The sequence below is a fragment of the Pleurodeles waltl genome, chromosome 1_2 (genome assembly GCF_031143425.1).
Source record: "Pleurodeles waltl isolate 20211129_DDA chromosome 1_2, aPleWal1.hap1.20221129, whole genome shotgun sequence".
Classification (NCBI taxonomy): Eukaryota; Metazoa; Chordata; class Amphibia; order Caudata; family Salamandridae; genus Pleurodeles; species Pleurodeles waltl.
Genome location: NC_090437.1, coordinates 1050767734 through 1050782895, shown reverse-complemented (window position 1 = coordinate 1050782895; position 15162 = coordinate 1050767734).

The window sequence follows — 15162 nt, the reverse complement described above, 5'->3', positions numbered from 1 at the left end:
ACCAACCACTTGAGAGACTGTGGCCTTGCACTCCCCAGGACCAAGTAGTGGGCAAACCATCCACTTGAGAGACTGTGGCTTTGCACTCCCCATGACCAAGCAGTGGGCAAACCACCCACTTTAGAGACTGTGGCCTTGCACTCCCCAGGACCAAGTCCCCCCCAGGAGCAGTGGCTTTGTACCATCTTCCAGCTGAGGTGCCCCCCATTCCCCGTCCCCTTGAGGTGCCTGTGTGTTTTCGACCTGATGCCCCTGCAGTGGTCTCTCCATATTGAGGCAGGAGTCAAGTGTGGCCTTGGCCTATGTTTGTTGGCCCAATGGGCCACGGACAATTTTTGAGTGGGAATTGTCCCTCCTTTTGTATATATTGTATATATTGTACATACAGTTTTTTCTTTATGAACGTATTTCTTAAAATTACAAATATTAGACTCATTTTACTCCATTCCTTTTGTCCTTGCGTTATTCCAGAGGGTTACGGGGCATATATGTAATGTTGTTGCATGTGTTTGTGTGTATAGTTTTGGGGGTGAGGGTGGGGATGTTGCTTGTTGCATGTGTGTGTCACTCTCTTCCCTCCCTTCCCCTGTGTGCTAGGTGCAGTACTCACCGTGGTCTTCGTCGCCGACATTCATGTTCATGGTGTATGAGAAGATACACCAGCATGGGGAACACCTGCGGCTCGGGCTCCATGGCATTGTGGTTCTTCCTTGAGTGTCGAGAGGTGAGTCGTTTCCCTTCTGTGTTCTATTCCCGCTGTGGTTTTGATAGCGTTTGTACCGCCCCGGAAAATCTGTCAGATGGGTGGGTTATAATGCAGTGGGTGGTACATTTGTTGCTACCGCCATGGAGGTCGGAGTGTTAAAGTGGCTGTATATGTTGGCGGTTTCCACCGTGGTCATGATTCAATTTTTTTTACCACCTGCCTATTGGTGGTATTACCGCCGCTTTATCACCGACCGACAGGGTTGTAATGAGCACAATAGTGTTTGTGCCCCCACAGGGTGTGGCTAATAGTTGAGCCCGAGTCCCCACCCAATGTACATCAGTGCATGCCTTCAGGAGTTAATCCCATACCATTGTGTAAAGCAAATCTTTGTCCCTCAATACATGCAGGTGACTCTGGCTACCCAAACGTATTGTGGCTCCTAGCCCCTGTGAGGAATGCCAGGACAGGGGCTGAGAATCGGTATAATGATACACGTGGGTGAACCAGAAGAATGAATGAAAGGACCTTTGGTCTCCTGAAGGCCAGGTTCAGATGCCTCCATGTGACAGGTGGATCCCTGTGCTACTCACCTGTGAATGTCTGCCAGATAGTAGTAGCATGCTGCATGTTGCACAACCTGGCCCTCAGACAACATGTGCCTTGCCTGCAGGAGGAGGAGATTGGAAATGCCCCTGTGGCAGCAATAGACACTAAGGACAGTGAGGATGAGGAGGAAGAGGATGAGGATGGGGAAAACAGAACATCAGTTATAGGTTAATACTTCCAATGACACACAGGTGAAACAGTGTAACTGACCATTCCTCTGACTATTGATGTTTTCTGTGTGGCTAGAGCAGGATGGCATTCACTTCCTTTGCATCTCAACTGACTGTCACCGATGCATTCTAACTTTGCAGATGTTGGTGTTATAACAACTGTGTACTGATGTGATGGCTACAGACACTACAGGTCTTCATTTGTATGCTATCACAGTGTTCAGATCATTTGCACTAGCTGTGACTGTTTCCACAATTGTATATTTTCATAACATAAAACAATATCACTCATGTTGTGTTCAAGGGTGTTTCTTGTAGTGAAAATTACGGTAAGGTGCAATAGAACGGGGTGATGGTAGAGGTAAATCCAAGGTATTGGTCCAGTCTGTTTGTAGCACAGATCCAGTGTCCAAGGGGCAATGGGAAGGGGAGAAAAGGCATTTCAGAGTGGACATGGTGACAGAGTGGTACACAAGGGGGACAATAAGGTGAGTGTCCTTTCCTGTTGGTGGTCTTGTCTTGGCAAGTGCCTCAGGCTTCTGTCTGGGTCACAGGGAACGTTTACAGGGTGGTTCACCTTCTGCAGGGGGTGGAGTGCTGGTGGCCTGTGGGTCCTGTGGCAGGGCCTCCTGCCCACTAGCTGCAGCAGAAGTGGTGGGCTGGTCAGTAGACTGGCTAGTGGTAGTGGCCCGCTAGTGTGCTGCCATTCCCTCATGATGTTGGACATATCAGCCAGCCTCCCTGCTATGGAGACCATGGTGGTGTTGAGGGCCTAAAAATATTCCCTGATCTCCTGATGGTGTACCTCCTGCAGCCTCTTTTTCTCCTGAACGTTGGTAAGGATCTTACCCGTCTTATCATAGGATTTTCAGTAAGCTCCCAGGACATTAGTGAGTGTCTCCTGGAGAGTGGGTTCCCTGGGCCTGTCCTCCCCCTGGTGCACAGCTGTCATCCCAGTGTCCCTGTTCACCTGTGCCTGTGTCCCCTGAACAGTGTGCCCACTGCCACTGACCCCAGGACCCTGATTGTCTTGGGGGTGAGGAGTGGACTGGGGTCCCTGTACAGGTGGGCACACTGCTGATTGATGTGTCCTGGGAACAGTGGTGTAGGAATGTTGGGAGGGTGCTGTGGTGTTGGACTCTGATAGGGGAGGATCTTTGTTAGACTGTGAGTGGGCTGGGGTGGCCAACTGACCTGTGGTCCCTGATGGGCTTGGTAGTTCATCCAGATCCTGAAGTCCAGAGTTACTATCATTACTGGGGGCATCTTCTGTTGGGGGAGTGGCTGGGGCAGCTGTGGGGATGTAAGTGATGTATTATGCGTCCCCTCTCCTTGCTGTTGCCCTGCCACCCTTGTTTGTGTATGGTGATGTATTGTGTGATTGTTAGTTCTCCAAGCTGTGCATGCTTTTGTGATGGGTGTACATGCAGGGCTGGGAGGGCTGTACATGCATTGATAAGGCATGCGCGGCATGGCATTAGTGTTACTCATATGTGTAGGTGCACTGTGTGGGATGTAGTGGAGTGATGGGAGTCAGGGTGAGGGAGTGAGATGGCATGCAGGTATTGGGGTGACAAGTAGTAAATATTGACTCACCAGTGTCCAGTCCTCTAGGTACTCTAGTGTGTCCCTCAGGATGCAGTATTGCCAAGACTTGCTCCTCCCATGCTGTGAGCTTACCAACTCCTCATTGGTGAAACGGGGTGCCTTAGTGGGGACATGGGTGTTGTGTAGTGTCTGTTGCCCTCTTACTCTGGCAGAAGCAGCAACTGCAGGATAGCTCCACAAAGAACTGTCACAAGTAGGGTGGTTCTTCTTCCTCAGCTCTTCAGCTCTTCTCCAGGCAGAGGTTCCTCTTGGTTTCCAGAAGTGTTCTAAAGTCTGTGGTTTTGGGTGCCCTTCTCATACCCATGTTCTCCTTAGAAGTAGGCCTACTTCAAAGCAAAGTCTCTCTTGATTGTGAAATCCTGCCCAAGCCAGGCACCAGACACTCACCAGGGAGTTGGAGACTACATTGTGTGAGGGCAGGAACAGCCCTTTCAGGTGTGAGTGACCACTCCTCCCCTCCTTCCTAGCACAGACGGCTCATCAGGAAATGCAGACTACACCCCAGCTCCCCTTGTGTCACTGTCTAGTGTGAGGCTGTAGGAAAGTACCATCTTGCCTGGCATGTTACCCCCATTTGTACATGTATGTCAGTTTGTTTTTACCTGTCTCACTGGGATCCTGCGAGCCAGGACCCCTGTGTTCATAGTTGTGGCCTGAATGTGTATACCTGTTTCACTGAGGCTCTGCTAATCAGAACCTCAGTGCTTGTGCTCTCTCTGCCTTTAAAATTGTCACTATAGGCTAGTGACCACTTTTACCAATTTCAATTGGCATACTGGAACACCCTTATAATTCCCTAGGATATGGTGACTGGGTACCCAGGGTATTGGGGTTCCAGGAGATCCCTGTGGGCTGCAGCATTTCTTTTGCGACCCATAGGGAGCTCAGACTAACCTTTACACAGGACTGCCATTGCAGCCTTAGTGAAATAACGCACATGTTATTTCACACCCATTGTCATTGCACTTAAGTAACTTATAAGTCACCTATATGTCTAACCTTCATTTGCTGAAGGTTAGGTGCAAAGTTACTAAGTGTGAGGGCACGCTTACACTAGCAAAGGTGCCCCCACTTAGTTCAGGGCCATTTCCCCGGACTTTGTGAGTGCGAGGACACCATTACACGTGTGCACTACATATACAGTAGGTCAATACCTATATGTAGCTTCACAGTGATAACTCCAAATATGGCCATGTAACATGCCTAATATCACGGAATTGCCCCCGTTCCAAATCTGGTATTGGGGAGCCGATTCCATGCATCGCAGGGGCTCCATTATGGACCCCGGGTACTGCCAAACCAGCTCTCTGGGGTTTTCTCTGCAGCTACTGCTACTGCCACCCCACAGACAGGGTTCTGCCCACCTGGGGTCTGGGCAGCCCAGTCCCAGGAAGGCAGAACAAAGCATTTCCTCTGAGAGCAGGGTGGTACACCCTCTCTCTTTGGAAATAGGTGTTAAAGGCTGGGGAGGGGTAGCCTCTCCCAGCCTCTGGAAATGCTTTGAAGTCACAGATGGTGCCCTCCTTACATTAGCCAGTCTACACTGGTTTAGGGAACCCCCAGTCCCTGCTCTGGCACGAAACTGGACAAAGGAAAGGGGAGTGACCACTCCCCTGTCCATCACCACCCCAGGGGTTGTACCCAGAGCTTCTCCAGTGTGTCCTAGACCTCTGCCATCTTGTTTCCAGAGGTGTGAGGGCACTCTGGAGGCCTCTGAGTAGCCAGTGCCAGCAGGTGACGTCAGAGACCCCTCCTGATAGGTGCTTACCCGACTAGGTGGCCTATCCTCCTTTGAGGGCTATTTAGGGTCTCTCTAGTGGGCTTTCCCTCAGATAACGACTTGCAAGAATCCAGCAGGACTCCTTTGCACTTCTCTCTTTGACTTCTGCCAAGGATCGACCACTGGCTGCTCCAGGACGCCTGCAAAACTGCAACAAAGTAGCCAGAAGACTACCAGTGACATTGTAGTGCCTAATCCTGCCGGCTTTCTTGACTGTTTCCTGGTGGTGCATGCTCTGGGGGCTGTCTGCTTTCACCCTGCACAGGAAGCCGCGAAGAAAACTCCTGTGGGTGGATGAAATCTTCCCCCTGCTTCAGCAGGCACCAAACTTCAGCTTCACTGATACTCTGGGTACCCTCTCATCCTGATGAGCGTGGCCCCTGGAACACAGGTGGTGACCCAAATAACCCAGTGGTCCAACTATCCAAATTTGGAGGAGGTAAGTCCTTGCCTCCCCTCTCCAGACAGTAATCCTGTGCACCGCATGAACTGCAGCTACAAGGGCTTCTGTTCACATTTCCAAGTAATCCTGCATGCACATCCGAGCCTAGGTATCCAGCACTCTGTCCTGCGATGCTCAGCTCCCTGAGTTGATCTCCGGTGTCGTGGAACCTCTGTTTGCAGAGTTGAGATGACCGCCGTGTTCAGACTACCTGAACCTGTGTTCAAGGACTTCTGTGGGTGCTTCCTGCTTGTACATGGGCTTTTTACATTGCTGAGGGCCCGCTCTGTCTCCTCTTCCAAGTGGTGACATCCTGGTCCTTCCTGGGCCCGGGCAGCACCCTTTTCTCCAACCACAATCCTTGCACCTAGCAAGGCTTGCTTGCAGTATTCTGCCAAGGAAACAACTCTGCATCCTCAACACGCTGTAGGACATCTTCTGCATGAATAAGAACTTCTTAGCTCCTTTCGTTGTTGAAAAACCTGCAACTTCTTCCAACCGGAGGCAGCCATTTTGCACCTTCATCCAGGGTTTAGTGGGCTCCTGCCCCCCCTGGACACTTTAGCGACTCTTGGACTTGGTCCCCTTCCTTTGCAGGTCTTCAGGTCCAGGAATCCATCTTCAGTGCTTTGCAGTCTGTTGTGGTCCTTGCAAAAATCCTTTATCAGAACTTTACACCATTAGTGTTTTCTTACACTCCCAGCAACCCTCTACACAAAACACTAGCCTAGGGGTCAACTCGTGGTTCGCATTCCACTTTCTTAGTATATGGTTTGTGTTGCCCCTGGCCTATTGCATCCTATTGTATTCTACAGTATTTGCACTACTTTCTGACTGTTTTACTTACCTGATTTGGTTTGTTTTATATATTTTGTGTATGTTACTTACCTCCTGAGAGAGTATATCCTCTGAGATATTTTTGGCACATTGGGCCAGATGTATCATGAAACCCGTCTATAAATCGCAAATAACAATTTTTAATAAATCACTATTTCCGAGTCGCAATATGCCATGTAACATATTTGCGAATCGGAATTAGCGATTTCTTAAAAATCGCTGTTTGTGTTTTTCAAGGCCTAAATACTGAATCGCAATTTGCGAGAATGCAATTTGCGATTCGGTAATTGAAAATCGCAAATTGCGAGAACGCACACCTGGCAGAGCATGATGACATTACAAACTGGAAGTGATACATCCCAGGCAGTTTGCAGGTGCCACACCCAAAGGAGCACTGAGAGAGACACAGCCCAGCCACAGTGAGCAAGTCTGTGAACAAGGCAGGACTGCACATCACCATGGACACCTCTGCACAGGGAAAGAAGAAGGGAGAGAGGAAAAGAAAACTCAAATTTAGTGAGCAGGAACTGGAGGTGCTCACTGAGGAGATGGTGAGGAGCCATGACCGTCTGCTTGGAAAGAGCTCACTCAAAGTCCCTGAGAGTGAGAAGTGCAGACTCTGGGTGGACATTCAAACTAAAATCTGCGCTGTGGGAGTTGTGCAGCGCTCAGTGGAGGAGATAAAGAGGAGGTGGTACGACCTGCGCTCCCGTGCCAAGGAGAGGCTGGCAAGACGACTACAGGAGGCAAGGAGCACAGGAGGTGGACCATCCACCGAGACACCCTCCACCCCTATGGAAGACCTGGTGGAGTCGACACTCCTCCCAGAAGCTGTCAGTGGGGTCACTGACATCGACACATCCGGCACACCAAGCACCAGTAAAGGTAAGTGCAATATTGAAATGTAACCCCATACGTGTATGTACAAATGCCCCTTAAGAATTAGCAAGTAGTGCAAAGCATTGTGAGAAGTAGTCCATTCCACATCTTAGAAGCAGCACAACAATGCCTTATGGGAGTGGTAGTCCACAACCCAGAACAGAAAGTAGCACATAGAATGTAATGAGGCCGAGCGAAACCCAACACCCACAACATAGTGATATGATGTAACAGTACATTTATTACTATTGTGCAACCTTTGGTGATACATACATAACTGACATGCTGCACATTGTTGTTGCAGGTGGCCCAGGCCCAGCAGCATCTGCAAGTGCTGTTGTGGGGGATACTGAAACCCACCCTGCATCAGACTCAAACACCAGTGAGTCACAGAATATTGCGCCTATCAGACGCAGGGCTAGGGCTGTACCGCTCCCCGAATTGAGCCAGGACTCTGACGACATGCAGGACTACGGCCACACACCTTCCCCAGATGGCAGATGCACTGTTATGCAGGAGTCCCAGCCCCAGCGTAGCACAACACCCCGCAGGAGGCCTTTGTATGCAGGCGCACAGCACATGGAAGCAGGAGAGGGGTCATCAGTGTTCGGTGGCCTGGAATCCACTATGTTGAAACAGCAGTGCCCGCAAAACAGGAAAATATCAGCTATACAAAGGCAGATGCAGGCAACAAATGCCAACATGGGAGGGCTGCATCGGCAGTTGGAGTGACTGAATTCCAACATCACAAAACTGCATGAGGGAAAGATCCAAGCTTCAGAGAACACCAGGGAGCTGACAATTGCAGTGAGGGAACTGTGCACAGAGCTGCGGCACAACAGAGTCAGCCACCGCAGGCAGGAGAGGCGTTTTATGGGCATGTTTGGTGGTTTCTGTCGCTCTGTCAATTGCCTCGCTACTTCAACATCCTTCATATCGCGGCATGCTGTGGCCGCACAGGTGGAGGCAGTGCACAGCAGTAGGGATGTGGCACAGGGACTGGTTCAGATCACCAATGTGCTGGACAATATGCTGGGTAACCGCTCCGCTACACCCAGTGAACTGGGACTAGGGGACACTGAGGACACATCTAGCCTCAGCAGCGTAGCAGTGCCCACCGCTGATGCTAGGCGTCGCAGTGCCAGGCACAGCACTGCCACTGAGGCCAATAACAGAGGTGCCAGTGAGGCCATGCAGACTCGAGTGGCTTGCGTGGCAGCAGAAAGTGACTGTAATGGCCACAGGGGACTGTTTCCTTATTGTGTGATACAGTAAACTATGATTCAATAGTGAGATACTGTTATCTGCTTTTTTTTAAGACACACATTATTTTATTTTCTCTGCTAGTGAAACTTATGTTACCTGACGTTAAGGTAATAAATATTCTAACTACCAGTACACATGTCAGTGAAGTTGTGTTGTCATTACTTACATCTGAAATGTTGTGCGTGATGTCTGCATGCCTTTGCCTGCCCTCTGCTGCACTGGTCATGTCTGCTGGCTGTAGAGGGGGTATGGGATCATCATCCTCACTACAGTGTTAATCAGATATTTCCACAGGTATGCCCCTGGTGGTAGCTATATTGTGCAAGATTGCACAAGTGGCCACTATTCTACATGTCGTCTCCGGGCTGTACTGTAGTGCATCTCCAGTTTTGTGGATGCACCGGAAGCGACTCTTCAGCAGCCCAAAGGTGCACTACACCACATTACAGGTTGCCCTGTGTGCTGCATTGTATCTCTGTTCTGCTGGTGGTGTAGGATTTAGGTAGGGCGTCATCATGTAGGTGCACACTGCGTAGGCACTGTCTCCTGGAAGGAACAGAGGGTATAATGAGTAAGTGAACCATCTGACGTCACAACGGCATCAATGCACCAGTGTACAGAGGGACAATACCTAGTAGATATCCTTCACCAAACTCCCCAGCTAGCAGTCTTGTGTGAATGCCGCTGTGGCGAAAGATGTATGAATCATGTGTGCTCCCTGGGTACCTGGCCACGAGATCAGTTATGATGTAGGAGGCATTGCAAATCACCTGTATATTTATTGAATGTTGGAATTTACGGTTGCGGTACGCATACTCTGTGGCCGATGGTGGACAGATTGCAACATGTGTCCCATCTATGGCACCTAGGAGGTGGGGGAACTGTGCTATCTGGTAGAAATCTATTTTAATCTGCTGTATTTCCTGTGGGGTGTGGGGGAATCTGATGTACTGGTGTATCCTACTCAGCATGGCGTTGACAAATGCATTGAAAAATCTAAAGAGGGCACTCTGTGATACCCCTCCAGCTGCTGGTATGACCCCTTGATAGCTCCCTGAGGCAGTAGGTGCAGGGAGCATAATACCTGCACATGGGTGGGTATGCTATTAGTCCTATGTGTTGTGCGCTGCAGTATGGGCCGTAGCTGAGCTATCAGGTCAAGTATCATGGCTGAGTTCAACCTGTACTTCTCATATATTTCCTCCTCAGTCTGGTCAAAAAGTGTAATGCGCACTCTGAAAATACGCTCCTGTCTCCTCCTCCCTCTCCTCAAACCTGCCAAGATCCTCATTCTCCTTGCCAGGGCGTAGAGTGCAGCCATTGTGGAAAAGAGTCTGAGGCATTCTGGGCCTCTTTATATAGGGTGCACCTGGTTACCACCTGGTTTCACTTAGTGGTATTTTGCATGTGCAAAAGGCCATTCTGCGAAAAATTGCAATTTGCGATTTTTGATGCATCGAATTGCGACTTGGTTTTGCGAGTCGCATTTTGCATCTCGCAATTTCCTACTTGAAATACTGAATCGCTATTTGCGATTCGGTATTTCATGTTGCAAATTGCGAGACGCAAAATGCGACTCGCAAAACCAAGTCGCAACGCTAAAAATCACTATTTTTGCGATTCCTTATTTTTGGTCTGCGAATGCCTTTCAGGCATCGCAGACCACGTTTTTTGCATTTGCAAACGGCCAAATTTAGAGATTCGCACCGTTTGCGAATGCAAATTCGTTTGATACATCTGCCACATTGTCACTAAAATAAAGTACATTTATTTTTAGTAACTGTGAGTATTGTCTTTCTTATGATATAGTACCTATGATATAAGTGGTATTGCATGAGCTTTGCATGTCTCCTAGTTCAGCCTTGGCTGCTCTGCTATAGCTACCTCTATCAGCCTATGCTGCTAGAACACTAATACACTCTACTAATAAGGGATAAATGGACCTGACACAAGGTGTAAGTGCCAGTGGTACCCACTATAAGCCAGGCCAGCCTCCTACAGCGGTGCAACCAGCCCAACTGTCAAACTGACCCAGACAGGGAATCCACAAAAAGGCAGACTCACAGAAATGGTATAAGCAAAAAAATGCTCACTTTCTAAAAGTGCCATTTTCAAACACACAATCTTAAAATCAACTTTACTAAAAGATGTATTTTTAAATTTTGAACTCAGAGACCCAAAACTCTACACGTCTATCCGCTCCCAAAGGGAATCTACAATTTAATCATATTTAAAGGTAGCCCCCATGTGAAGCTATGAGAGGGACAAGCCTTGCAACAGTGAAAAACTAATTTAGCAATATTTCACTGTTAGGACATATAAAACACATTACTATATGTCCTACCTTAACCATACACTGCACCCTGCCCTTGCGGCTGCCTAGGGCCTACCTTAGGGGTGCTTTACCTGTAAGAAAAGGGAAGGTTTAGACCTGGCAAGTGGGTACACTTGCCAAGTCGAATTTACAGTTTAAAAACTGCACACACAGACACTGCAGAGGCAGGTCTGAGACATGGTTACAGAGCTACTTATATGGGTGGCACAATCAGTGCTGCAGACAACTAGTAGTGTGAGAAAACAGGGCTGATTGCAGAGGCCCCATAACTTTTTGCCCCCATTTTCCTCTTTTTGCTGGTGTTTTCCTGACTTTGATGGTGCCCTGGGTACTGCTAACCAGTCCCAGGGCCTGTGCTCTGTGTAAAATGGATATGCAAATTAGGCTAATTATAATTAGCTAAGTTAACCTACCTATAAGTCCCTAGTATATGGTAGGGCATGTAGGTTTAGGGACCACAGCATAGGTGGTACACACCTAGGTGCACTGCTGAGGTGCCCAGTGTCATTTTAAAAGCAAGCCTGCCTTGCTGGCTGCTTTTAAATTAAAGTTATATGCAAATTCGACTTTGGAATTAAAGGTACTTCCAAAGTCTTAAACTACCTTATTTTTACATATAAGTCACCCCTAAGGTGTGCCCTATATGCCCCTAGGGCTGGGTGCCATGTAACTATAAGCAGGGACTTTATAAAAATAGATTTATAAGCCCTGGTGAGGTAAAAACAGCCAAATTCGTTTTTCCCTCATTGAAGTAAATGGCCTTCATAGGCTAGAATGGGAAGACTTTATTTTAAATGTTAAAGTCTCCTTAAATGTTACATACCAAGAATTTGGTATCAAATTGATTGTTGTAATAAATCCCACAACTTCCAGTTGTTGGATTTAATATAACTTGTCCAGGTAAAAAGTTTAGACTTTACCTAAAAAGTTGCCAATTTCAGCTCTGCATTGTTTTTGCTGCTGTGCTCTGATTGGCCAGCCTGCAGCAGCTTCTGCCAGGCTGCCTTGATTAGGTGTGAAGTGGCCTGGCTTCACACAAAGGAATGTGCTTGGGGGAGAGAATCTCCCCTCAGCAGATGGTGAGGCAGGAAGGGGGAGGGCTGCCAAACTGGTCTTCAAAGGCAGAGAAGGACATTTGCAGCACCCAGCAACACCCCCACATCCTGCAACCCCAGACAATTAGGTGCCCCCTTGATTAGATTAGGAGAGGGCAGGAGAGGGGTGTGTTTATGATTTTTAGCCACACCAGTGGGTGGGCTCAGCCAGATGTAACCTCCAAAAATCAGATTCATCCATGTTGGATTTTTAGAGACTGTTGCCTTCTGGGATGGATTTTTGCCACACTTCCCAGGAAGTGGTCATCACAGGGGGACGACCCTGTCCCTGATTGGAGAACCAGGGCCCCCCTGCTTTTCACCCAGGAGCAAGGATAAAACTGGCAGACCTGCACCCACACCTCAGATCCCCTCCAGAATTCAACAAGAAAGGAACTAAAGAAGAAGAAGGACTGCCCTGCTGGACCCCTGGCCTGCACCTGGAACCTGCACTCAGAAGGACTGCACCAGCTGCACACTTGGGCTTCACCACAAGAAGGACTTTGCCTGGCTTCAACTGGTTCAAGGAGGGACTCCCTGTTTGCTACAGGTGAAAAATTGCTAACCAGAGTCCCCTGCACCAACTCCTGAAGAAAGCGACCAGCTGACCACTGTGCAGTAGCCAAAAAGGAGTTTGCACCAGGTGCATTCTGGGAGTTGAAGTCCGCACCCCCCAAGGACCATCACAGAACTTCTGGACCCTTGGGGTGAGCTGTGGACCCCAAAAGAACCTTAAAAGAACATCTGGGTGAAGCCCCAGAAGTTTGGAAAAGATTTGAGAATTTTTGGAAAAAAGCTCCAGAGAGGAACCGACCCGCCGCGGAAATTCTAGCCGGCTTGCCTCAACCGCGACCCGGCCTGACTTCGTGGTTCGTCCCGGTAAAGAAAAACATCCAAAAAAGAGACTAAGTCCGAACGTAAAAAGTTGACCGGGACCTCCCAGCCATCGTATCCGAGAAGGGCTCCATGGACGTCGGATCAAGATCCAGGTTTACCCCGGTCGAAGGATTTTCATCTCGAAAAAACGACTAAGTCCGAAGGTAAAAGTCTCCACAGAGGAAACCCACATCGCGTATCCGGACAAGGGCTCCAGGAGGTCGGATTCAACTGGCAGGTTCGTCCTGGTGAAGAAAAACTTCAAAATAAAGACTAAGTCAGAAGGTAACTTTTTAACCGAGGCCTCCCGCGACCTGTAGCCGAGCAGGGCTCCATCGCGGTCGGCCTGAAAGTTTGACTTTGCCCCGGTCGAGGTGCAACCAGATGACCCGATTGGCGCTTTTTGTTTCTAAGCACTAGAAAAGTAATAATTCTTTAAAAATTCATATCTCCGGTTCCCCTGAACCGATTTTAATCGTTTTTGTGTCATTTTAAAGATAAAAATATAAACTATTTTTATAAATTGGTTTTGGATTTTTAAACTGTTTCCTGTGTTTTATTTAATTACTGTTTTGTGATATTTGAATGCTTTACACTTTGTCTCCTAAATTAAGCCTTGACGCTCGTTGCCAAGCTACCAAGGGTTGAGCTGGGATTAATTTACTGAGACCTAACTGTACCTATGTGGAGGTTAGTGGCTTGTTGCTAGGTGTAGGTACCTACCTGCCCTACCAATAACCCATTTTCCAACATAATTGGAAGCAGCGACGGGATCCTGTACTTGTGTTCAATATCACGTTACAGTTTTAGGTAAAACAAATAAAAAATCCTTTAAATTGTCCTAGTGCAAAAATTGTTTTTAATTTTTAATTTGGATTAATTTCAATTATTGAATTTTTGTAATTTTTCTAAATTCTTGTTTCCAATTTTTGCAAAAAGTTTTTGTTGACACAAAACTAGGGAACCATGGAGCTTGATCTGGCTAGCCTACCCACACTGACAGTAGTCCAGCTTAGGGGGTTGTGTATTGAAAGAGGGTTGCCTGCAACCACTGATCTCAGGAAGCAAATCCTGATCACATCCCTGACAGCATGGGCTGAGGCCCAAGAGGTAGAGTCAGAAGAAGCTCCAGAGGAGGGAGAAAGAAGGGAGGATGCTAGCTCTAACCACTCAGGGGAGGGAAGGCATCTGAGCCTAAGTGAGGATGAGGAAGAACGGTCCTCAGTAGATACAGTCACTAGGGGCAGACCCAAAGCTAGTGGTGGGAAGGGGGTCCTTTCAGGAGGAGAGAACCCATCCATCAGAGAAAGAGAGCTGGAGGCCCAGCTAGCATACATAGCTTTGGAAGCAGAGAAGCTGGCCCTAGAAAAGAAAAAGTGGGCATACAAAGAGAAAAGAGATGGAGGCAGCGATAAAGAAGCTGAGGTGTCCATGGGTGGGGGAGTTTGCCCCAGGTTACCCAAGGGGGTAGTTCCTGCTTATGTAGAGGGGGATGACATAGATAAGTGGCTGGGGGCCTTTGAGAGGGCACTCCAAATGAGAAGGGTTAGGCCTCAATACTGGGGTTCCCTTTTGTGGGAGTTGGTCCCCAACTCAGGGAGGGATAGGCTTCTGACCTTAAGGGGGGAGGAGGCAGATTCATACCCTAGTATGAAGAGGTGCTTAGCCAAGAAGTTTGGTCTGACCCCAGAGCAATATAGAATGAAGTTCAGGGACACCCAGAAGGTCAGTACCCAGTCTTGGGTTGACTTTGTGGACATTTCACTAAAGGCACTAGAGGGCTGGATTATTGGTAACAAAGTAGATACTTATGAGGGGTTATACAATCTGATCATGAGAGAGCACATCTTGACCAATTGTACCCAAGAAAGGTTACGCCAGCATCTAGTGGACTCTAAGCAGACCAACCCTAGAGAGCTAGGGGAGGCAGCTGATGAGTGGTTGAGAACCAGGGTGGTTGTCAAGTCCCAGGGGGGAGACTCCAAGAAGGGGGGGACAGGTCCCCAAAAACCTAAGGAGGGAGGTGGTAAGCCCACCACAGAGACTCCCTCTGTACCCCAGAACCCTAAGAAGGAGGAGAGTAAATCCCACTCTGACCAGCAGAGACAGTTAGACCCAGGGTTAAAAAAGCTCTTGGACAGTAGGGCTTGCTTTGACTGTCAGCAGACAGGTCACTTCAGAGGAGATGCAGCCTGTCCAAAGAAGGTGGTTAGCATTGGGCTGTCCAGTGTAGCCATGGAGGAGGATTCCTCAGATGATGAAGTCCTCTTAGCATTGAGCTGGGAGACAGGACCAGATGGTAAGCTGGTGATCCCTGAGGGTGGGAGTAGGCACTTCCACCACATTCAAGTGAATGGGATCCCTACCACTGGCCTGAGAGACACCTGTGCCAGTCACACTATAGTGAGTGACCGGTTAGTGACCCCAGACATGTATGTCCCAGGAAAGACAAAGAAAGTCAGGATAGCCACAGGGGAGGTCACCTCCAAACCTGTAGCCATAGTGCCCCTAGAGAGGGAGGGTATCCTTGACTGGATTAGGGTGGTAGTCAGTGCTGACC